Source organism: Equus przewalskii, chromosome 5 (genome assembly GCF_037783145.1).
Source record: "Equus przewalskii isolate Varuska chromosome 5, EquPr2, whole genome shotgun sequence".
Classification (NCBI taxonomy): Eukaryota; Metazoa; Chordata; class Mammalia; order Perissodactyla; family Equidae; genus Equus; species Equus przewalskii.
Genome location: NC_091835.1, coordinates 22,768,531 through 22,791,816, shown reverse-complemented (window position 1 = coordinate 22,791,816; position 23,286 = coordinate 22,768,531). Strand labels below are relative to the sequence as shown.

At 48.9% G+C, this 23,286-nt stretch overlaps 1 long non-coding RNA gene across 1 annotated transcript; it reads right to left on the bottom strand.

Annotated features, from left to right (window-relative positions):
* Positions 1–7,934: 7,934 nt before the first annotated feature.
* Positions 7,935–14,950, bottom strand: LOC139083281 (uncharacterized). The gene is made up of 3 exons (XR_011539878.1): positions 14,670–14,950; positions 11,042–11,158; positions 7,935–10,465 (listed from the first exon to the last, which is right to left on the bottom strand). It is a non-coding gene; the product is annotated as an uncharacterized lncRNA (long non-coding RNA).
* Positions 14,951–23,286: the final 8,336 nt, after the last annotated feature.

The following is a 23,286-nucleotide window of genomic DNA, read 5'->3' as shown; positions in this document are numbered from 1 at the left end:
GTTGGTGTCACCATTGGTAATAAATAACAAGGACTTGCCATAGATGTGTCACTGACAGGATGTGGGCTCCACTTGTCATGGGGGAGAGACAAAGTCACACTGCAAACGAGCACAGGTCGCAATACGTTATTGCAGATATCTATGGAAAATGCAATCTGCCATCATACTATTGATTATTTTACCATGGCCTGCATTGTTATGTCAATTAATGAGCTAGCACAAATAAGTGATAGGGAGATGTAATCACTTATCATTCGTTGAAATAAAATTAATGGGTAGTCATTGGGTGATTTTTCATGATGAAACGTAACATCACTGAACATTGAAAAACACCAGTGTAGAAGCTAATAGCCTGCCTGGGTCTTAGACATGAGCTGCTTTGGTGGTTTTGGCACCGTGTTCTATAGCAGTGCCTGGGGTTCCCTGGTAGGCATGGGGAAAAGGGAAGCCTCATTCTCCTTCAACCAGAGCAGCTTGGATTTTTCTATATTTGTCTGTGTTTCATTTCACCTGAACAAAAGTTTATGTACCTTAAAAATGTGGCAGCAGCATTGAGTTAGTGCAATCGACCTTGCTTACAGGAAAGGAAACTGAGCCTGAACCCCATGGGACCTGCCTGGAGACCCATGCCTACCTGAAAGCCAAGGCCAGCCAAGACTCAGACTCCACACCCTTCCCTGGGATCCTCGCTAAAACGTGGGCAGCCACCATGCATCAGAACTGCGCTTCTGTAACCAATATAGACTGGATCTGCCTATGCTCAGCCGTCATCGTACCCCTGGGTGACCGGGTGCTTTTATTATAACAAAATATAAAATTGTATTGTGACATGGCAGAATCACACCATGCAGGCCGACCTGACATTTTTCTCATAGGACTTGATGAGAAATGGAGATATTACATCGTTTGAGATTATTCCAGAAAGCAAAATGCAAAACAAGCTTAAGGATAGAGCCTAGCCCTGGGGGTAGGATAGATGCTCAGAGGCCTTTCATTTCTCCTGGAAGACTCGCTAAGTAATGTTAAGAACCAAAAATGTCAGCGACATCTGTTCCTGGAACTTATGATTTAAAAAAAAAAAATGGCTAAAACCTGGGTTTTTATCTCTTGTTTAGCTTTCAGAAATGTCAGGACATGTACCATGTGAGACTTGCAAGCCCAAGGAACGTCCAGAACAGGCTCACAGCCCTGGTATTTCAGATCTCTCATCTGGAATTCATTAGATGGTAATATTATTAAGCTTCTAGTCAGATGGAAAAAAAGAACCGTTTTCACTGGAAATGAAAGGTATTCAAATGTCAGCAACCAAGCCCTACCTCTGGGGACGAGGTTTTCTTGAAAGAAATGTTATTGCAGCAACAAGTCTGTTTTCCTGGTGATTTCACCCTGTTTCCACATTGTTGTCACCAAACTTCACTGTCAAAAGTGATGTGGGAAGTGTAGCAATTTTTCCCGTGGGTCAAGCACTTTACCTCTCACCATAAGCCCTGTCTCCTTTGTCATTAACCCAGCCCCGTGGGGTAAAGAGGGCGCATTTCAGCAGGTCAGACAGGTCGATGGATTTGGCTGAGGTCACCCAACGGAGAGGTGGCAGAGCTCGTTCTAGAGAGCCGTTCCTTGGGCTCCCGGCCCAGTGCTCCATCCTGGCTACCCCCTCCACATCCCTGAGAGCCTGGATGCTTCTGCTATGGCCTGAATTGTGTCCTCGTAGATTTTGCATGTTGAAGCCCTAACCCCAATGTGACTCTATTGGGAGACAGGGTCTTTAGGGAGGTAATTAAGGTTAAATGAGGTCGTAAGGGTGGGGCCCTATTCTGGCAGACCTATTGCCTCATAAGAAGAAGAAGATATACCAGAGAGCTCTCTCTCTCTTTCTTTCTCTCTCTCCCCATGTGCATGAGAGAAAGGCCACCTGAGGCCACAGAGAAAGGTGGCCGTCTACAAGCCAGGAAGCAGGTCCTCACCAGAAACCAAATTTGCCATCACCTTGATCTTGGACTCCTGGCCTCCAGCACTGTGAGAAAATAATTGTCTGCTGTTTCAGCCACCTGGTCCACATACTTTCTTACAGCAGCTCAAGCTCAGACAGCACTGTAACCCAAAGCCAGGGCGTCTGAGTTGAAGATCTTACAGGGCCAAAGGAAAGAGTGCAGGAGGCCAGGGCATGGGGCCTTTTTCTAGACAAGAAGTCCGTGCCATGAGCACCAGAGGCAGGGACAGTCTGTGACATCCACCGCTCTGTGGAGGTGCCTGCTATGGGGCCTGAAAGCAGATGAATAAGCGAAGCCTGAGCTTGGCATCCCAATCTGGGGGCCGAGTCCATTGAAAGACCCCAGGATACTTTTAAGGAGGCCCAGCCAAGGTGGGAGGCAATGGACCCCACTCCTGCCCAAGGAAGGGGCGAGCTACAGCTCTGGGGGTTACGCGGGGACACACTGCTGAGCCTGGCCAGCCCTGCTAGGTCAGAGGCAATCCTAGAAGGGACCCAGAGACAAGGGCAGAGCTCATGCCCTGGGGCCTTCCTTGGACAGTCAGGCCCAGAAAAGGTGCCCTCGGTAGCAGAGTTGCTGTCCCTCTTCTGCCAAGCAGTGCCCGGAGGGAGCCCAGGAGGAGCATCTCAACTCTGAGGGCTGGAGGCAGGTGGGGACAGCACTGGTGGTCCACAGTGAGGCTGAGGACCAGTGGACCTAGGATGAGGATGGAACGTCCTATCTGTGAGGGCAAAGCAAGCTGGTGTAATTATGACATGTCTGCTGAGGACTGACTGTGTGCAAGGACCATGGGACTGCTGGAAACACTGAGGGAACAGGTTCAAGCTTGTGGTGGGGTCCCCTAGGGGCTCAGGGGCTCACTTGGAGGTGCCAGCCAACCACACAGCTGAAATGTGGGCACCTTAGCAGAGAGCAACAAGAAAGCATGTGGTATCTTCTAAGGACGATGCAGAAGGAACTAAACAAGGAAGTGAAGGGGCGGCCTTGAGGATTTTAAATGAAGCTTGAAATGCTCAAACCTGTGTTTCAGAAAGGTCACTCTGGTGACACTCTGAAAAAGAGAAAGCCTGGAGGGAACAAGGCCAGTGGGAAGGTTGCTACGATGGTCCAAAAAGCGGTCCCTTGAACCAAGGTGGAGACTGTGGACATAGAGAAACAACTGTCTTTGAGGATCTGGTGAGGACCAGACGTGCGAGACGACGGAGAGGACTTCCAGAACGCCAGGTTTCTGGCTTGGGCAACTGGAGCGTGATGCAGCCGTTAGTAAAGTGGGCGCAAAGGAGGACAAGTGGGGACGGTGCGGGAGAGGAGGTCAGCATGGGCAGGCTGACTTGCTTGAGTCCCTGAGAAGTCACCTCAATGCTGCCCAGAGAGCTGGTGGGAACACAGATCTGGGTCTCTGTGAGAAGTCTAGACTGGACGCATGGATGGAGGAGTCCATTGACCCACAGACAGCATTTGGAGCCCACATATGAGAGGATCATCTATTACAGGTAAATTGTGCCCCCCAAATTCATGTGTTGAAAGCCCTAACCCCAAGTACATCAGAATGTAACTGTATTCAGAGACGGGACATTTAAAGATGTGATCAAGTTAAAATAAGGCCATTAGAGTGGATCCTAATCCAATGTGCCTGGTGTCCTTATAAGAAGAGGGAACGTAGACACACAGAGGGACACCAGGGATGCACGTGCACAGAGGAAAGACCACATGAGAACGCAGCGAGAAGTCAAAGAGAGGCGTCAGCAGAAGCCAACCCTGCCAGCCTTTTGATCTGGCCTTCCAGCCTCCAGAACTGTGGGGAAATACATGTCTGTTGTTTAAGCCCCTAGTCTGTGGTACTTTGTTATGGCAGCCCTAGCAGAGTAGAATGTCACCCAAGGATGACCAAGGAACTCTCCAGGGAAACAAGAGGCACGTGAGGCGGAGAGGACAAGAAGAGCAAACAAAGGCGGTGGAGAGACCAAAGTGTGGAGAAGCACAGGGGCCCTGGGCGACCTCGCGTGAAGCACCACATTGAGGTGCCGCTTCCTGTGGAGGCCGTCTTGGTGTGGCCCTTCTGGAGTGGAAAGCAATAGGACAAAGTAGGCCGTGCGGCTGGCTGGAAGGAGCCAATGGGAACACAGATCTTGGACGCAGCAAGAGTCAACAGCCCTTCAAGAGGTTTGGGGTGAAGGGCAGAAACAACAGGAGCGGTGGTGTGGGGGAGCCAAGCATCCAGGCAAGATTGTCAAGTTTTGTTTTCTTTTCTTTTCAGTGAAGAGCATGTGTGGTATATGAGGGACCTGGGACTGCTTTTGTGGAAGAGGGGAAATGGCACATGGTTGGAGCAGGATGCACATACGAGATCCAACCAAAACCACACGCATGCTCCCCCCGGGATTGTGGAGGGAATTTATTGAAAGAACTGTGGGCAGCATTAAGAGAACCAAAACGGAGGCAGAGACACCCAAGGAAAAAGTCGTTAAACACCCAGACCTGAATGGAGATGGAAAGACGCCTGAATGGAGATGGAAAGAAACAGTGATACCCACCCCAGGTAAGAACGGGAACCACGGATGTGAAAACGCCCAACAGAAGTTGTGTGTTAAGGGATGTGATGCTGCCAGAACCATAGCATCGACACAGGGAGGGACGGGAGGAAAGGCCTGAAGCCTCCTTTCTCCTTTCACCATCTGCTCTCCTCCTGGAGGCTCCTGGGGACAGAGTAGTCAACCAAGGACTGAGGGCAAGAGCACACTGAGGCGGGTCCAGGCCGTAGGGGTCATGTCCTGGGGTACAGAGCAGAGGTATCATGGATTCGGGGGATGTTTTGGGTGAATTATGTCTTCCCAAAAAAGATATGTTGAAGTCCTAACCCCTAGAACCTCAGAATGTGACATTTTCTAGAAATGGGGTCATTGCAGATGTAATTAATTAAGATGAGGTCATTCTGGAGTGCAGCAGACTGAACGACAGGTGTCCTTATAAGAAGACAGGTGTGTGAAGCCAGACATGCAGGGAGGACACTGGGTCAGGACAAAGTATCAGAGAGATGCGTCTACAAGCCAAGGAATGCCAAGGATGGAAGTTAAGAGAAAGACATGGGACAGGTTCTCCCCTGGAACCACCAGGGAGAGCGTGGCCCTGCTGGCACCTTGATTTCGGACTTCTAGCCTCCAGGCCTTTGAGACAATAAATTTCTGTTGTTTTCAAGTACCAGTTTGTGGCACTTTGTTACAGCAGCCTGAGGAAACTAACAGAGAGGATAAACAGGCTCATGCATGCGTTTAGAAAGAACAGCAATGGACAAAATCTCAGATTAGGCTAAAGGGTCAGGAGCAAGAGGCAAGAAGTGAGTCTTCCCGGGAAGAAGAAAGTGTGTGTGGGGGTGTGGTTGTGGATACTGGGAAGGAAATTAAGAGTGTGCCCTTCCTTCCACTAGGGCTTTCTCCAGGGTATAGCAGAGAAGGTCATCTGGTGAGTGAGGAGAGGGGGGCTGGAACAGGAGCTCGAGGAGCCGGGGAGAGCCAAGGATATCTGGCAGGACAGGGAGAGGGAGGTTTCTGAAGAAGGCCAGCTGCCAGTGCCCAGGGGCCCCACCTAGATTAAAAGCCATCCTATTCGATTGGCACCAGTTTACACAGCCCTGTGATTTTTCTCCAGTGGCAACTAGCCTGTCCAGGATAGGATGCAGGCTGTTTGTATCGATCCCGGGCTGGGGACTTGCAGTGTAGATGCCGCGGAACAGCACTGCCCGATAGGACTTTCTGGGACGGAGGAAGTGTTCTCTGAATCGGCACGGGGCCACCGAGCACTTTAAAAGAGACTGGTGCGACTGATGAACTAAATTTGTCTCATTTTAATTTAAATTTTAATGACATAGGTAGCTCTCGGCTGCCATATTGGCCATGGCGTGCAATAGAGATGGTGAGGGAAGGCAGGGGCAGTTTGAGCCGTGGAGGGCACTCGGGCAGCTGGGACCACAAGGCCGGGGGCCCACGTTGGAGGCTCATCTGGGCAAAGGAACAGTCTGGAATCTTTAGATTCTCTCTTTACTAAACTACGCAAAAGGGAAATTGGCCACTCTCCTAGGAGTCACTGGGTAATGCTCTGGGCGTCTTTGGGAGTGAAAGTTGTGTCGAGGTGTGAACCCTGGAAATTATGGTTATTCTCTAACATTGTCGCTCTTTTCTCAATTGACAGAGGTCACCGTGCCCTCCAAGTATCTTGTGTGACTATTATAAGTGAACAGCTTTCTGAAATTTTTAAAAGCTTCCCAGATGTGCTGAAGAGATGTGTCCTAGAGAAGCTGCAGGCATGGTATTTTCATGGCGCTTTATCGTTCATTGGATCCTTCTTCCAAGGTCTTAAAGAAGTCCCTTAGTGGGGATAAGATGCCTGTTGATTAATTAAACTCAGAAACCAGCCATTTGCCCTCTCCTGGGACTGAGTAAGCTACAGATACTCCATAAAGGAGCCCCCGAAGGAACTGCAGTGTCTGGAGAAAAATATTTAATCACCCTTGGGTTACCCACTAAATTTCTTGCTGGGCTTCTTGACAATAAAATGCATTTTCGGAAACTTGGCACTTTCCCTCCATGTCCATACCTCCCCCCAATAAATTCTTGAGACCCTTAAATGGGGGAGTCATGCTCCCAAGCATGTGACAGAGGGCAAGCTGGGACGTGGTCTCTGGGCAGAGAGGGGCCCCACCCAGAACTCCAAACTCTTTAATTCAGTCTGCTCCCACCACGTCACGACACCTCTTAGATACCGTCGACCCAGAATACAGCAAAAATGTTTAAAATTCACCTCTCTTCTCAAAGTTCTGTAAAATTTCCACCATGGCGTATGTTTAGGTGCAAGAAAAAAAATTGTCTTGTAAACAGCCACACAAAAGGATTCTAAGTCTAGAAGAACAAGGAATGTCGAGAAACTGGTACTCAAGCCAGCAATGGAAAGATACGCACACAGAAACCAATTACAAAGACTGACAAATGGTCCCTTTAAGAGAGTAGGAAATGTGGCCACAGGGCCTGGGCACCGCCGCTCACACACACACACACACACACACACACACACGTGCGCGTGCTCTGGGATGCTCTGCTTCCCAGATGCTGACAACTGGTCAATATAAATCTCCGATTATAAGGAGGCCAGGGAGCCTGCCATGTGTGTCCGAATGATGAAATTTACAGGATTAATGAAAATTTACCTTATACAGTATTTTTCCTAGATTGATAAAAAAAAAAAAATACATGCTAATCCTTTGTTTAAGCCTTTTGTGGTCTCTGCCAGTGCTGGCTCTGTGTTACCCACCTCGGGGCCACATGGTCCTGCGCCCTTCTCAGCCCAGCCAGGGCAGCTGTGGCTTGGGAGAAAAGGACCCCTTTGTGGTCTGTGGCTATTTCATACATAGTCCCTTAGTGCTCTGGCTTTTTTTTTTTTTTCCATTTATTCAAATCTCATTGGCAAAAACGTCATTCAGAACACCTTATTAAATACTGTCATTTCAGAAGTAAGAGTGTTTATATTAATGTAATGGTTATGATGTCATTTGGGGATTTTGAAAAACAACTTTTTTTCAAAATCTGCAAAGCTGGCCTTACCTCTTGAAGTCTGGGTGTTATCTCAGTAAAATGAGTATCCCCAAGCGAGGTTTCAGGGGGGACCGGCTGGTCAACCCGGACGCCGGCGACAGAAACAGCAATATTTCTCTCTAGGCAAACAGCCTGTGAGGTTTCTCTTACTAAAGCAACATCGCAGGCTCGCCTTTGGCTCCTGCTGGTAAGAATCAATTCTAGGACCAGCGTGGAGAGAGCAGAGTTTCATGATTAATGGAGTCGTTCTATAGAGAGTATTTGGTAGGAGAGCCCAAGTCTTTCATGAGCTGTGGAGCTAGACAAAGGTAAGTAACTCTGGCTCGCGAGTTTTGTACTCAGTAGGACAAAGAAACCATTCAAAATAATATTTCATGTTTATCTCTTCTTCTGAAAGCTACATGCCAGGTGCCGGGGTGCAGGTGGGAGTGGGGAGACCAGCCCGAGGTTGGATTGGGAGCCTCCGCATTGTGCATCTGGAGAAATGTCCCCATCGTGCCATGCTCCCAGGATGTGGGAAGGCACGGAATCGACAATCCAGGTTTTGTTGTGATGACGGATGTATTTACAGATCCATGCAATACTCAGCTCCCCACCAGCCAGGGCAGCTCCCCACAGAAACGCTACAGGAAACGAGAGAGGAGCCTGCTCCCCGGGGCTGTCGCTGGCGAGTCTTGGCACGATTTACCTTGTTTGGTTTTCATTAAGGAGCCCGCAGATAGTTGCTTTCAAAACCCCAGGCTGCCCTGAGGGTAGATGTGGTAAATCTTGGCCCGATTTATGAGAGTTTCGTGAAAGGGCACAAATCAATCAGCTCGGTCTGAACGAGTGAAGTTTCTTTGTTCCCTCAAAGGCCACGGGTCTCATTCATTCATTCCTTCATTCAGCAAGTGTGTGTGGCTCCTCCTGTGTTCTGGGCACGTATGAGGACCTGGAGACACTGAGATGAGCAGGACCGTCTTCTGTTTAATGGTTTTGCTGCCCTCCTCCCAACTTCTTTTAGGTGAAAACTGTAGTGGAAGTTGGAGAACATACATGGGAAATAAAACTCAGACCCGTTCTCGTATATGTCAAGGTGCTCACAGGTGGGCTTCATTCCGAATTTTTGCTGTCCCTTTTCTGCCACACCTGAGATTGCCCAACCAGCAGGGGAACATCCAGAGGGCTGGGACCAACTCAGTGTGGACACTCAGGGACAAATAGAGTGGACAGTTGCCCCAGTGGAGCATGTGGAATAGATTCTGATTAGGTCCCTTGAGGAATTCCACCTCCTCCAGGAAGCCCTCAGGGGCCCATAAGGCAAGCTGGAGCTCCATTCCTTGGCCTAGGTATTGCTCCAACAAAAGGAGTTAACTGACTTTGGGAAATGCTGCCTGCTCCTTGCTTACTCAGACCCTGGCTAAGACAAAGGGTTACGTGAGTTGAGTCACCATAGGTGGGGCCGAGAATTTGTTTTTTATTTTCCCCACTGTCACCAATTTTTCAAAACATGCAAATTCCTCAGATATTATGTACATAACCGCAGGGTGGGGTTTAGACACTAATCAGGGAGGACTATTAAAATGGAAAAGAACTTCACATTAGAAAAGTAAGAGTAAATGACTTCTGGTAAATCCGTATAAAAGGAGTGATGATGTGGAAAGAATTTTTCTTCAAGAAGAACAAGAAAACTACAGTGCAATCGGCTGCATCCAGACCAAGTTAAATCTGCCAAGTTTGCTGATGGTGAAATTGAGCTAGTCGGTGATTCATTTTGATAACCATCCTCCGAGCCCCTCCTGCGGGTGGGCTCCCAACATTGTCCAAGCCTGGGTACCACAGGCTGGAGCACACATCTGTCGTTTCACAATCATGTCAAACATCGGAGGAAGGTTGGAAAAAGAAGGCAGACAGGCGAGGGGAAAGAGAGCCAGCACTGATGGGCAAGCGTCCCGTGCTCGGCTGTGTGGTGGGGCTGTCATGGAACTGTCTTAATTAACTCTCACCACACACTTGGAGCTGGACACTAGTGTGAAGTCCATATTCTAGAGAAGAATCAAGGGTCAGAGAGGCTAAGTTGCTTGTCCACAGTGAGGATTAGAAATCTAGATGAAGCCCTGTTGCCGTCTCTGCACCAGAATGTGCCACAGAGAGAAGCAGATGGTGGGCTGGCAGAGGAAGCCAGCTTTGGGAGACAGCCGTACTCGCTTCCAGGTCTAGGCTCTGAGCTTCGTGGTCCATCCCAGGGAAATCCAGGATGAAAGTCTGGCTCACTGATTGGAGTTGGCAGGATCCAGTGAGGACGGGTCCATTGGTGCCATTGGGCCCACCCTGAAGCCAGGGATGTTTGGAGAAAAACAGCCCAAGGTGGAATGAAGAACACTTTGTCCAGCCCAAAGCCACACGGACCCCAGCGGTCACTATCTTCTCAGCCTTGGCCAATTTCTTGGCGCTGAATTAGAATCCAAATGGATCCATTCTGTCTGCATGTTCCCTAACTGAGGGAAGTGTTGTCAAAAAGAGCAATCATGTCCTGTATTCATCCAATTGCTTCTTAGCATCTATGAGCCTCTGTTTGGCTGACTATGTTGCCAGCATCGTGCGAGACCCTGGGGATACAGGGATGCAGAAGGCACCTCCCCCAGGAGCCCTTCTCTTGGAATATGATGGAATGGGAAGCTAACCACACAGCAACAAACAAGAGAAACACTCTGAATGCTGAACATTCAAATCCATGGGCATTTTCTAGATCATAGATCCAGAAGTAGGCACCACACATGAGTGAATAGCTCTTTACAAAAACGATCGTTTGTTAAAGTGGAGCCATGTTCCGTGATCAGAAAGACAGCAAAAAGCGTGGCCTCTCTCAAGAAAGGATCTTCACAAAGTAACACAGACTCCGATGGGCCTCCTCTGAAAACAAAATCCAGTTTCAGACATTTAGACATTTCAGGATTTTACACCCAAAATAAGCCACATGGTTTGGGGTTCCAGCACTCATAGGCTACTATATCTTTACAGCAGGGATCCAGCATCTAGGAATAAGTTTTCTGCCCATATGGTGATCAATATTTTTTTTTGTTATTTTTTGGTGAGGAAGATTGGCCCTAAGCTAACATCTGTTCCCAATCTTGCTCTTTTCACTTGAGGAATATTCACCCTGAGCTAACACCTGTGCCCATCTTCCTCTATTTTTTGTATGTGGGACGCCTCCACAGCATGGCTTGATGAGTAGTGTGTAGGTCCACACCTGGGATCCAAACCTGTGAACCCCAGGCCACTGAAGCAGAGTGTGCAAACTTAACCACTACGCCACGGGGCTGGACCCTGATCAATATTATTTTTATGCACTGTCAGGAAAAAGAATGAATCCTCAGTTTAACAATCTTAAAGTAATCTTAGAAGATCAAATCTAGCTATCAAGAAGAAAGCAGGGGGAAAACGAACATCGAAGTAAAGACTGGTGTACTTTGCCCAATTTTAACGTACCTTTCATCTTTCCTTCCTTTTGCGTGGAACCCCAGAGGTCCAATATTCTAATTCCAGATAATACTCCTGGCCTGCAATCCTGTTTGGCCTTTGGATAACTCCTGACTTTGGCAAATTCTGTAAAATAAATCTATGTTTCATCAAGTGTATCTGCTCTTGAAACCAAAGACTCAAGGACTTATGCCCAAACCCATGGCTCAGCCAACAGAGAAGAAAAAAGAAAATTGTTTTGCAAAGTGGATTTGGCCTTCCGGGAGTGCTGGGCCCCGCCCTGGGCAGCTGGGCTGACTGTCTCAGAACGCCCACTGGCTCTCTGATGTAGTCTGCCTGGACTGATTCCTTTCCTGGGGCAGCCTAGGAGAGTGGCCTCAAAACCGACGGCCTTAGGTTCAAATTCGGGCCTCCTCTCCTTACACTGCCGTGCGGGTTCCTTTACGCAAGAAGCGGGAGTGATATATAACACATCCCTCAAAAGCCCAGCGCAGGATTAAATGAGATGATCTTCGTGATGGGCTTGGCCCACACTGAGCACCTGGACTGGAGTCTTCTCCCTCCCACTCGCTGCCAGGAGCTCAAACCTCAGACTGCAGCTGAGCTCCGCTTGGGGGTTCCGGTCCCCACCCGGTCCACCATCTGCGGTGGGCTGCTCCCGTGGCATTCCTTGCTGGAGCTGCGAAAACACCCAAAACTTGAACAAAACTGCCAGGAGCACCTGCTTTCCTGCACCAAGAACACAGGGGCTTTTCCGTTTTTTCTTTTAATCGTGTGAGCCTGATATTACTTTATAAGTCAAAGCACGCAGAGATGGTTCTTTTTCTTTTGCACAAAGAAGATAAAACCTGAATACTCTTCAGAATCTTAGTTTGCAGGTCTCGGAGCAGGAAACCACTTGACCTTGTGGGGAGATCGAGTCCAAGGATGCCTCCTGCTAAGACGAGCATCCGTAGGCTCCCGTGCCGCATCTGTTAGCGTTTCGGAATGGATCTACAGGCCATCGCCCATGAGACCATGGCTTAATCACTTTAAGCCAATCGTGTTCTTGTTTTCACTGTGTTTGTTATCACTACATCCGCTTGAAAGGCGACGGAATGTAGTGCAAAGAGCTTGGGGCTTAGAGCTAAAAGCTCTCACTCTTGTTGATCCATTCGTTCTTTTGTTTATTCAAAACGAATGCGACTGGCGCAGAGCCAGGCTCAGTGCTGGGTGGGTGTGCAGAGACGATTGGGTTCCTGGTTCAGGGTGTTCAGGCTCTAGACGGAGAGACAGGAGGTGAAGGGAGGCAGGTCAGAGAGCTACAGGAGCCCAGAAGGACAGACAGCTTCTGCTGGCCATCCCTACCCTATGTTGAGTGCTTGCATTCATCGGGCATTATGCTGCACGGTTTGTACACTCGCTGTTCTAGTCCTCAAAACGAGCCCGTGAAGAAGAGTCCACCAGTCTCCCTATACTATAGTCATGAAAACTGAAGCTCTGAGACATTGTGTAACTTTCCCAAAGTGACGCAGAGGTGAGTGGGGATAAAACCCAGATCTGCCAGAACCCAAAGCTCGAGTTCTTGACAATCCTTTTGCATGTTGTTTGTTTCACCGGCAACCTCAGAGTTGCTACCCACACCCCCATCTCGGTTGTCTGCTGCTTAAAATCCCTCAGGCACCGTGATACTGGGGGTGGAGTAAAAATAATACATATACAAAGCAGTATTAGTACACTCCTGCGTTTTCTAGACGAGGAAGTACTCAGGGAGCTAAGCAAGATTCTGATGCATTTTAACCACCCTGTCACTTAATCTGAGGATAAGATAGGGTCACTTAAACATAACTTAGTCAACTGATTTTCGGAGTCTTTTGGGGAGCCGAGCTCACCCACGTGAGGCTTGTAAGAGCACAAAGAGCCCTGGCAAATGTCTCCCACTCTCTGCGGGGTCCACCCAGGCCAGGGGGCTTGTCATGGAACCTTCTCCAAGGACACTGTCGGCGATGGCTCTCTGGTTCTACTGTAATCACCACTGGTCGGGAGTCGGTTCCGTGAGATCCCAACAGCCCCATTTTTGGGGGTCCCACTGTCCTACACGATGGTTTCATCACATGAGATCAGATTTATCGGTCAGGCTCCCTCACTCCCCACGTGTTCCCGTCTGCTCAAGCTGCCCCCGAAGCATCTGCCCAGGTCTAATTGCCTCTCCAGTTACTAAGAGGTGCATTGTGGATAACTTCTAATCCATGACCTTGAGCTCTTCCTAAAGCACTTTTAAATGGGCCCACAGGCACCAGCATGGTGGCGCAGCGGTTAATTTCGCACGTTCCGCTTTGAAATCCTGGCGTTGGCGGTTCAGATCCCAGCCGCTGACCTACACATCATTTGTCAGGCCATGCTGTGGCAGGCGTCCCACATACAAAGTAGAGGAAGATGGGCACAGATGTTAGCTCAGGGCCAGTCTTCCTCAGCAAAAAAGAGGAGGTTAGCATATGTTAGCTCAGGGCTAATCTTCCTTAAAAACATGAATAAAAATAAATAAGTAAATGGGTCCACAAACTCTCAGATGTCTCCCATGACTTGATCTTTCCATGTGCTGTTGAAGACATTTCCCAGGATGGGTGGAAATGTGCTATAAGCATTTGCCCGGAGAGCATGCAAGCCAGCGAAGAATAGACAGTTATGAGGAAACCATTTCGCCCCCTGCTTCCCAAAGAGAGAATTACTTATTTAGCAGACAGGTAAGGGCCTCTGGGGGACCCGTTTTCCTTCCCATTCAAGATCTCAGTGCAAGCCACTAATGTAATGTGACTCCCTCCAGCCATCTTTTCCGGCCCTGGAAAGACACGACGACTCTCTCTGGGTCTCTCCTGAGAGAGTGTTTTCCAAGATGCTCACTCACAGGGAGGGCAGAAGAGGGATTTGTGCCCCCCTCTAACCTCCATATTCTGTTTGCCTCTGGGATGCTCAGACTCAAAACAAAACAAAACAAAACGAACAACCACCAAAAAAACTCAACTATTGGGTTCTGTGGCCACTAAACATGCTTCCCTGGGCACGTGAGTCCACATTCCAACCTGAGGGAGAGTCAGAATCACCTGGGAAGTTTTGAGAAGTGTGGATTTGGGGATCCATCCTGGAGATCCTAAACCAAAACATCCATGGATGGACCCCAGGAACTGCTTTTGTTTTAAAATCTTCCCAGTGAGTCTCCTTCTTGCCAAGTGTGGAAACCTTGCCATGTTCAATATTAGCACTGCAGGCTACGCCAGCTCTGCGGGGCAGAAAAGCATGTTCTGTAAGGAATGGGCTCCAGAGCCCACCAAGCGAAGAGGATTTCTTTACTCCAGGACTTCTCAAGCCTCGCAGACGCCCGGGATGCGTGTGAAGTTCCCACGATGCAAGGCAGCGCATCTTAAACCTGTGGGACCACAGAATTCCCTTTCTCAAGAAGCACTCCTGGGACTACGGCTGGGCCGGGCACCCCTGGAGAAATGCTGCCAGGACACAGGGGGTGGGCGTCCCCTTCATCCTCAGCACTGGTATCTGTGTTCTGGAGCCAGCCATTGCTGCTCAGAGCTTAACTTGGCTGAAATCCGTCACCTCAAGAACCCTCCCAGCACTCTTGCTGGCTGACTTCAATCAAGATGCTTACCCTCCTTGTGTCTGTTTCTTCCCTGTAAAACAAGTGCTGGCTTGAACACCAGAGTCGAACATTTGAGAAGGCAGAGGCTGCAACGTGCAAGTGACGAGCCCTGGGCTTTGGGGTTTGGTCATAAAGGAGGGCGATGACGAGGCTGGTCTTGCTCAGGATTTGTTTTATCCAATGCAGATGGAACCTGGGAGACAAATGTGCAGTGTCCACACAGTAAGCTGAGACCAAGCATCCAGCGATGATGACTTGATCAAGTCAGTCTCAAGGCAGGATACCAGTGACCGCACCTAATTACTCACTGACTGCTCCTGGCCTGATCGGTTGAATTCCACATCTGTGAGTTACTCACCCTCCTTACAATTCTGGGGTGTGGTTCCTTCTGCAGCCTGTTAGCCTTCTCCAGACTGCCTCCTGTTAATGCCACTGACTTTGGTCACCATCAAGCAGGACATTATCCCCTGAGAGCTAAAGAGGAGATATTTTGGGTCTCAGGATTCTACATGGGCAGTATTAGAAATAATATAGATTTTTAACCATGCCAGTGACAAGGAGTGGCATTTACTAAAAAGAAAAAAGTATCAAGTGTGGAGGAGTGGGAGTGACAGGTGGGAATCGAGAATGCCCACATGTCTGCTCAACCCTCGGTGAGAGACCTTGTCAAGTTCGAGGAAAGGATTCATTGATTCACTCAGAGTCCAGCCAGAAGCAAGAAGCCATGCCAGTCGTTCAGTGGAGAGGATGCAGTACGGGGACCTTGGCGAAAGGTGCTAAAAAGGCATTCGAGGACAATGAGGCAACCCAGGGATCAGCACTGGGGAGGGAGCAGCCACCTCCAGCATCTGTGGGACTCAGGAGGAGGTTTGTGGTTTGAGGCCAGAGGCTAAGCCTACCTGGCAGCAGAGGCCGCATGGCCAGGCACCCGCAGTGGGAACCAGCGGGATCCTAGAGAAGATGTGGCCCCTGCCAGAGACACTGGCCGAAGCAGAGACAGGGAGGAAAGAATACCCCGGCTTCTCCCTTCTGCCCACTCTCCCACTGGGGCCATCCTCCAACCCAGAGCGGCAAGAAGCCAGTGACCCGGGGTCCTCCAAGTGCAGTCTGCAGGAGTCTCCCCTCCAGAGCAGGGCATTCGGGGGAACGACTCTGACCTTGTGTGAAGGATGAGTTGGAGGGACACAGCGAGGTAGGGGACCAACTGACAAATGAAACCTAGAAAGGGGTTAAACGAAGGTGACGGCCCTGGTGGGAGAAGGACAGTGGTAGCTGCAGACTAGGTTGGAAGACAAATCCATATGCCAGCCCACCGGAACCTCCCGTGCGGCACAGCAGGCCAACTGCACTGACTCCCCCATATCTGTCAGGGTCCAACCAGGAGAGGAAATCTGAACAAGGAAAGGTGAAGAGAAAGAATCAAAAACTCTAACGAGGAATAGCTGACACACCTTCCCAGAACCCGACTATAATGGCAGTAGAGAAAACAGAAAGAAATAAATATAACTACATATATATGTGTATATGTGTGCACATATGCATGCATGTGTATACATGTATGTGTATGGTATACATGTGTATGTAGATGCAAGTATATATACATATGCATTGTGTGTGTGTATGTGCGTGTGTATATGTGCATATCTATATGTGTGTATGTGTGTATGTGTATGCATACGTGTGTGTATGGTGTATATGTGTGTACATATATACATGTATCTGTGTATGTATACACATGCATGTGTGTATGTATATGTGTATATGTGTGTATATGATGTATATGTTTTTATGCATGTATGTGTGGTACATATGCATGTATGTACATATATAAACGTGTGTGTATACACATACGCATGTGTATGGTATGCATGTGTGTATACATATATACATGTATGTGTATATATGTATGCATGTGTGTATGTGTGTATATGTATATGTGTGTGTATACGTAAATATATATATATTCACCTTTACAATTCATCTTTCACTTTCCATCTTCTAAAACTGTAATGAGATCAGAAGGCCTGTAGAGGGAGAAACCAATAAGAAACAAACCTATTTACGCCCCAAACCCCAAAAAGCCTTAGAAATTTCAGCTCCTGGGTACCCCTGAGAGGGCGGGCGTGGCCCAGTGGTGAGGTGTGCTAGAGCCAGCTCACGTCGGTTCTAAAGAGCCAAATGTTACGTTTTCAGGATTTTTGAAAGCCAGTTACTGAACATGGCCATTATCAAACCTTAAACTATATAAACTTAGAATTAAATGCATGATATTAGAAATGAAGGTAATAAATACTCAGAACACACCGTTCCCAAATCTTCCATTACGTTTCACTATTATCTATGTCCCGAGGTGACTGGCGTCTCCGGTGTCTGTCTGGTGGAAATGCCACGTAACGATGTGCTGCTGAGCAGCTCTTCTGGGCTCTGCGGTCAGTGACATCACCTGGGTAGCCCGGCATCGGCCGTGGTGGGGATATTTACATCACAGGGATCAACAGACACTTCAGATCAGAGCCTTTTTTTTCTCTCCAGAAAGCCAGCTGTTAAACGTTTATCAAGTGACTGCTGGATGAAACTAAACACATTATGATCTTAGGCCCCCATATCCCACCCCTATGTCACAGTCAGGAGGCCACCTCCCCTCTGCAGACAGAAGGCTAAGTGTATCCTGCAGAGAAGTTGATCAGGGGGCAGAGGGCAGGTGCGGGCAGCTGGGAGCCCCAGTGCTGTGGTCCTCTGCCAGGACCAGGATTGTGATTTGCACGTAGTAGATGATGAGAAACTCCTTAGCGTGAAGACGCCGTGTGTGGAGGGAGGAGAGAATGCGATGGAAACACTGATCTCAGCGAGCTAGGTGGGACCAGGAGAGCCCAGCACTTAAAGGGTGGTCTCTTCCACCTGCTCCTTGAACCACCACGGCAACCCGCCAGGCCACGGTCAGCCTGCAGCACGGGCCACCGAGCAGGACCAAGAGGGGAGTTCAGACTTGGGCAGCACTGCCCATTCCTTTTGGGAACACGAGTCCAGTAACACATTCTACAGCTGGAGTGAGAGCTGGGTGCCAATTCCCTGCAGCCTCTCTGCCCACTCCCCCCGCACTTCCTTGTCCTGAAGCCTTATTTTCTGTCCTCAGGGTGGGGGGTGGCCATTATGACCTTTGTTCCCATCTAGAAATGTGCTCCTATCACACAATGATTAATGGCATCAGTATTTATTAACTTCTGGATGCTTTTGCTCTTCCTTAAAGTGTCTATTTTTAACAACAACAGCATTGAGAAACTGTGCTGAGGCCTGCCACCCTGCACCTGGCTCCCTGGGCCTGCTCACCTGCTCACCGGAGTCCTGGCTCTCCCCAGGCTGAGATGGGAAGACCCCTTCTTTGTAAGCCTTCCTGATGTCTCCTCAGAAGGACCGCTTCCTCCTCCGGACTCTGAGCATTTCTAGAACAGGACACCAGGATCCTTCTCCCCATGCTGCCCCGTAACAATTTCTCTACATCTCGTTGTCCATCTCGCCTTCCAGCTGGGAGCAAATCAAAAGAAAAATCGAAGCCCCAGCCGACTCTGTCATTTTAACGACAAGCACAGTTCTCGGCACACTGTGGGTGCTCCATAAAGCTTGTCAGATCGGTGATTGAATGAACAAACGCGGGGACGGCTGAATAAATTAACGGGAACAAGTGCGGAATAAATCGCAGAGAAAGACATTCGTTGGTTGCACAGCTGGGCAACTGACGATTTTTCATTTACACTTCAGGCTCCGCACGAAATTCAAATTCTCATTACAGTATGGCATAAAACACAATCCACACTTTTAACAACGACCCTGAGAAATTCAACGGTGGGGAAAGCTTTAATGTGTTCCTCCTATTGATTACGGCTCTGCAAAGTGGAATGAAAAGATTAGCTTCAAACACTTTCATGTGAAAGGCTAAAAGGAAGCAAATGCAGCATGGGATAGTGAAGCCCAGGGCTCTTTCAGACATACCACCGTCACTGACGTGACATGCTCACGGCTCGCCCCACGACATGTTGCCGTGCCAACATACATTCTGAGTCACCCAAGCAGATTTAATGCCATCCCCACAATGACTCTCTCTTTGCCTTTTCTTCTAAAAAAATTGTGAAAGGGAAGATGCCGACCTACCTAGGAAATGATTTTAATCAGTTTAGTTCCGGAAATAACTATGGAAATTCAGATTTTTCCATTCTGTTGCTTCTGAACATTATATTGTGACAAATGGCTGATGAAGCCACTGCTTTTATTTTCCCCCCCTGACCCGTCGGGAGAAATGACATGATTGGCAGTCATTCTGAATCCCACATGGAAAGGTCTCCGGGCATAAGCATATGAAAAGCCAACAAAAATGAAGCTTTTGAAAATAAGAAAAACGCAAAAATTGCCCATCATTCTTCACATACCATACAGATAACCGTGCCCTCCTTCATTAAGAGTCGTCCCCCAGTGGCCATTTATCTCAATCCTGGGAAATCTAGACAGAGCTCACAAGCATGGTGACCTCAGCAATGTTCAGGTGAACATCAACCCATTTGTAGATTTCAAACAAATTGAAGAGGATGAGTGTGCACCAGACGTGTGATATATTTTGATACGGATGACCTACCAAACAGGATATTAGTTAAGCATTGGGCAGCACGAAATGAATCATGCAAAAAGCTTGGAAAATTTTTAGGGACATTTGTGTGACCCTCCGCAGGTTTCGAAGCTCGCTCATCCCTTTATCCATTCATTCAACAGTATTTATTGGCATACATGCTCCTTTTGACCTCTGCAATAACCCTGCAGTGGAGGTGGAGAAGAAATTGGAAGGACAGGAGAACTGAAGTTTACAGAAAAAATACTGCTCACGTCATCGAGCTATTGAGAAGCAGAATGGAACCTGTCGCCCTGGTCTGATCTGCAGTCCTGGCCACGAATCACGTTCTTTCTGGGGCCTTTTAAACTCAATATTGTAAACACTAAGTTGAAAGTTAAAACCTCCCAAGTGTACTTAAAATGCTGATGGAAGTTTAATTTGTGTGTCTACCTTTTTCACGAGCACTTCTTTTATGTAAACTGTTAACGAAACAAATTCGTGTAAATGGAATATATTCAGGCACGATGAGAATACGAGTGAAATCTTGCACGAGCACCGATGGTAGGTCTCACCTTGTCGGTCAGCTCAAGTCCTTCTGTAGAGTTGAAGGACAAGAAAGGGGAAACCAAGGGCTCTACGGACCCCCTAAGATGTACCCCAGTGCTGGGATTGTGGAAGACCCCTGCTCAGAGCAGATCACAGGAAGGCAGTGAACAGTATCCAGAATTCTGGCGTCTAAATGGTCGGCTTCTCCTAGACTGGGGTGTCTCAACCCCAGCTCTGTTGACATTTGGGGCCAAGTAATTCTTTGTCGTGGGGCTGTCCTGTGCCCTGCAGGATGTTCAACAGCATCCCTGCCTCTACCACCAGCTGCCAGTAGCCCCATTACTCACACTTGAGGCACCCAAAAATGTCTCCAGACATTGCCAAAGGTCCCCTGGAGGACAAAACCGCCCCCACAGTTGAGAACCGCTGTTTGAGGCAGCTGCGCCTCACTCGTTAGTCACTGCCCACAAACAGATATTGTTTCACCATATTTCTCTGGAATGCATTGTTTCTTGCAAAGAAAAATGCAGACCGTGCCCAGGGGCTGCTGTACCTGATACACACTGTGTGTGCCCCAGGCACCCTGAGGAGCACTTTGCCGGGACTGTGGAACTGGATGAGCACAGGAACCCTGGGTAACAGATACTATTACCATCCAACTTTATAAAGGAGGAGACTAAAGTTTCTCAAAGCTTCCCCAGGACATTAATAGTGACGGCTCTTTGGGCCGTACACTGGGTTGCCCCCCTCTGGCAGAGGCCTCCGCATTATAGAAGGTGGACCTCAGCACTGTGGCCCACACACTGGCTAGCACCATCCTAGACGTGACCAGGGAAACTGTGTCCATGACGCATATGTTAGTTACCACGGACGGTAATGAATCCACGTGTGCGTGTGTCTGTGAGTGCAGAAGAACCTGCACTGGGTAAGTGCACACTGCTAGAATTTTACAGAAGAGTCAGGCCATCATCAGCCACCTGGAAAGCAAAAAAAAACATTGCCACAAATACAAACTGCCAGTAATGAATAATTGAGTTTCCTATCTTACCTTATCCAAACTAGCATCATTCCATATTAAATGTCATGGTATCAAGATTTTGGGATCCTAGCAGGCACTTCACGTATGTGCACCAAAGGATGTAAAGAGCTTTCCTCGGAGGTCCAGGACGAGGGGGAAAGGGGAGTGAAGTGTCTTGTAACACTGGGTTGATCTTTTTAAGCATTCAGCCCACCGAAACCATCACCCTGGAAGGACTGGTAATTGGGCAGCATGTCCGTATGCAGAGGCACCTCTGGGCTTCAGAAGCGAAGCCTGTACCTCCAGGAGGGAACTTTGCAGAACTTCCCACGCTTATCAGTCATCGCACTCCTCCCATTTGGTGCAGATTCAGAGCTCCCCATGGTCCCCTAGTTCTGAGATACCCGGCTCAACTTAGACGGGGCATCTCCTGGACCCATGATTCATAGTCAGTGTCCTCGGAGGAGAAGCCCAACAAAGGCAGAATTTCCACGTTCCCGATAAAAGGGGCCACATCCCCTCTGGGCAGCAGCCTCCTGGGGAGACCCCGAGAAACAAGCAGCTGTGGGTGATTTAAAATTTCTCGCTGCTCGGTCAGAGATGTGAACACAAATGTCCATTATCCGGAGGATAGATTGCTCCTTTGCAGATGCCCAAAGAATTTTCCATCTGGCATTTTCAGCGGCATTATCTTTCTTCTTCACTTGTAGGGGTATGAACAATGTAAGTTATTTACACGTTGAACCAAATGGGAAGCATTTCATACTGACTCACTGACTGACAACAGGCTGCCACTGGGACCTCTGGTGGTGGCCTGCCACTGCCCACCGCGCCTTTGGAGCAGTGTTAGAGGGGACGGAGTAGAGCAGAAAAGCTTTCCCCTCTCTCTGGGGTGGGCTGGGGGCTCCAGGCAAGGCCATCAAAGAAGAGATGGCCGCTTTTCTCCCCATTCCAGGTCCCATCCTTTGCTGGAGCTCCCGACATCCTCCCTGGGGCCCAAATGGCATAGTTTGCTGGATCACTAACAGCCTTATCACCATCTCACGAGGCTGGCATTTTCAAAGATCTTTCCACCAAAAAGGATGACCAAAGAATGACCTTCGAATGGCAGAATTTCAGGCCCTCTGGCCTCTGCATTGGAGGAGGGATGGGATTTCTGCCCAGCCCTTCTCCCCCGCAATGCCCACCTCGTATCCCAAACCCAGCTCCTTCTGCCCGCTCCATGTCCAAATCCGCAGGGGTGGGATAGATTTTTTTTTTTAATATTAACTGATGGCCGCCCCATGGATGTGCTGTACCCTTGACCTGTGCCTCTGTCATCCCACCTGTAGCTCCACGGTCCAGCACCATCGTTCCCAGGAAGGCTGTTACAGCCAGAGATCAAAGGAAAGGCTTTTGAGTCTGGATAACCAGGCATGAATCAAAGCAAGTCCTGGGCAGGGCAAAGAAGGGGATTTCTAGACGGAGCAGAGAGAGCTTAGTCACTGGAGCGCCCCCAAGATGGAGCCTGCACCCCGGACACCCCACAAAGGTCTGAGGGCACTGTGTCCTGGGCCCTGCAGGGACATAGGAAATCTGAATAGTGAGTCTAGATCCAGTTCAGCGTCCACCCTCCCTTCTCCACACCTCAGTGCAGGAGGAAGCAACTGAGTGATTCTCACGGGCTGCAGCAAAGGACCAGAGCAGCCCACCCAGTACCCGAGTACCCACAGTCCACCGTGGTATGGAACAGCAGAAAGAGACCCTCGAATAGGCGTGACAGAAGAAGACCTGACGAGGACCAGGAGGACAGGCAGTGGACATCTCAGCAGAGGCCAGCGGCAGGGGGGGAGTCTCTCAATTGATTGAGATGGGGCCTCAAAATAGAAAGTAAGTTGAAGTATTTTTTATGCTACACCTATTGGCGGCTGAGCTTGTGGATGGACGGTATGCCCCAACCCTGAATTGACTGCTTGGCGAGCGTGCTTCTGTCTTAACTTAGACCACTGGAAAGCTCAGAGCAAACTGGCAGTCCTTTCCCACTTTCAGGAACACATATTTGGGTCATAATTTCCCGCCTTCACTTTGCCATTCTACTCTTATTTGCCCTTGACCTTGGCATCTTCGACTATGGTTATGCTGTCATGCCACTATCAACACTCTTGTTATCCAACCTGAGTCCTATTTGGAACAAGGCAAGGCAACTGTGCACCTGAGAACGTATATGTAGATATTTAGAACAATTTATAACTCCGGTTTCAAAGCTCTTGGCCCTAAAGTCCTTTGCAGGTTGTAGGAGCGCTCCTGCAGCAGGCTCAGTCTATGGCCACTGGGAGCCGCTGGGGGCTGCTCTCTGTGAATTGATGGGTGAGCCGACATGTACTGGGTGCTTCCCTATACGATAGCAGCCCCCAAACTCACAAGTGAGTCTGGCGCTCTTGGCCTGGGTCCACCTTTGTGTTGGCAAACAGCCCTATGTGCACATT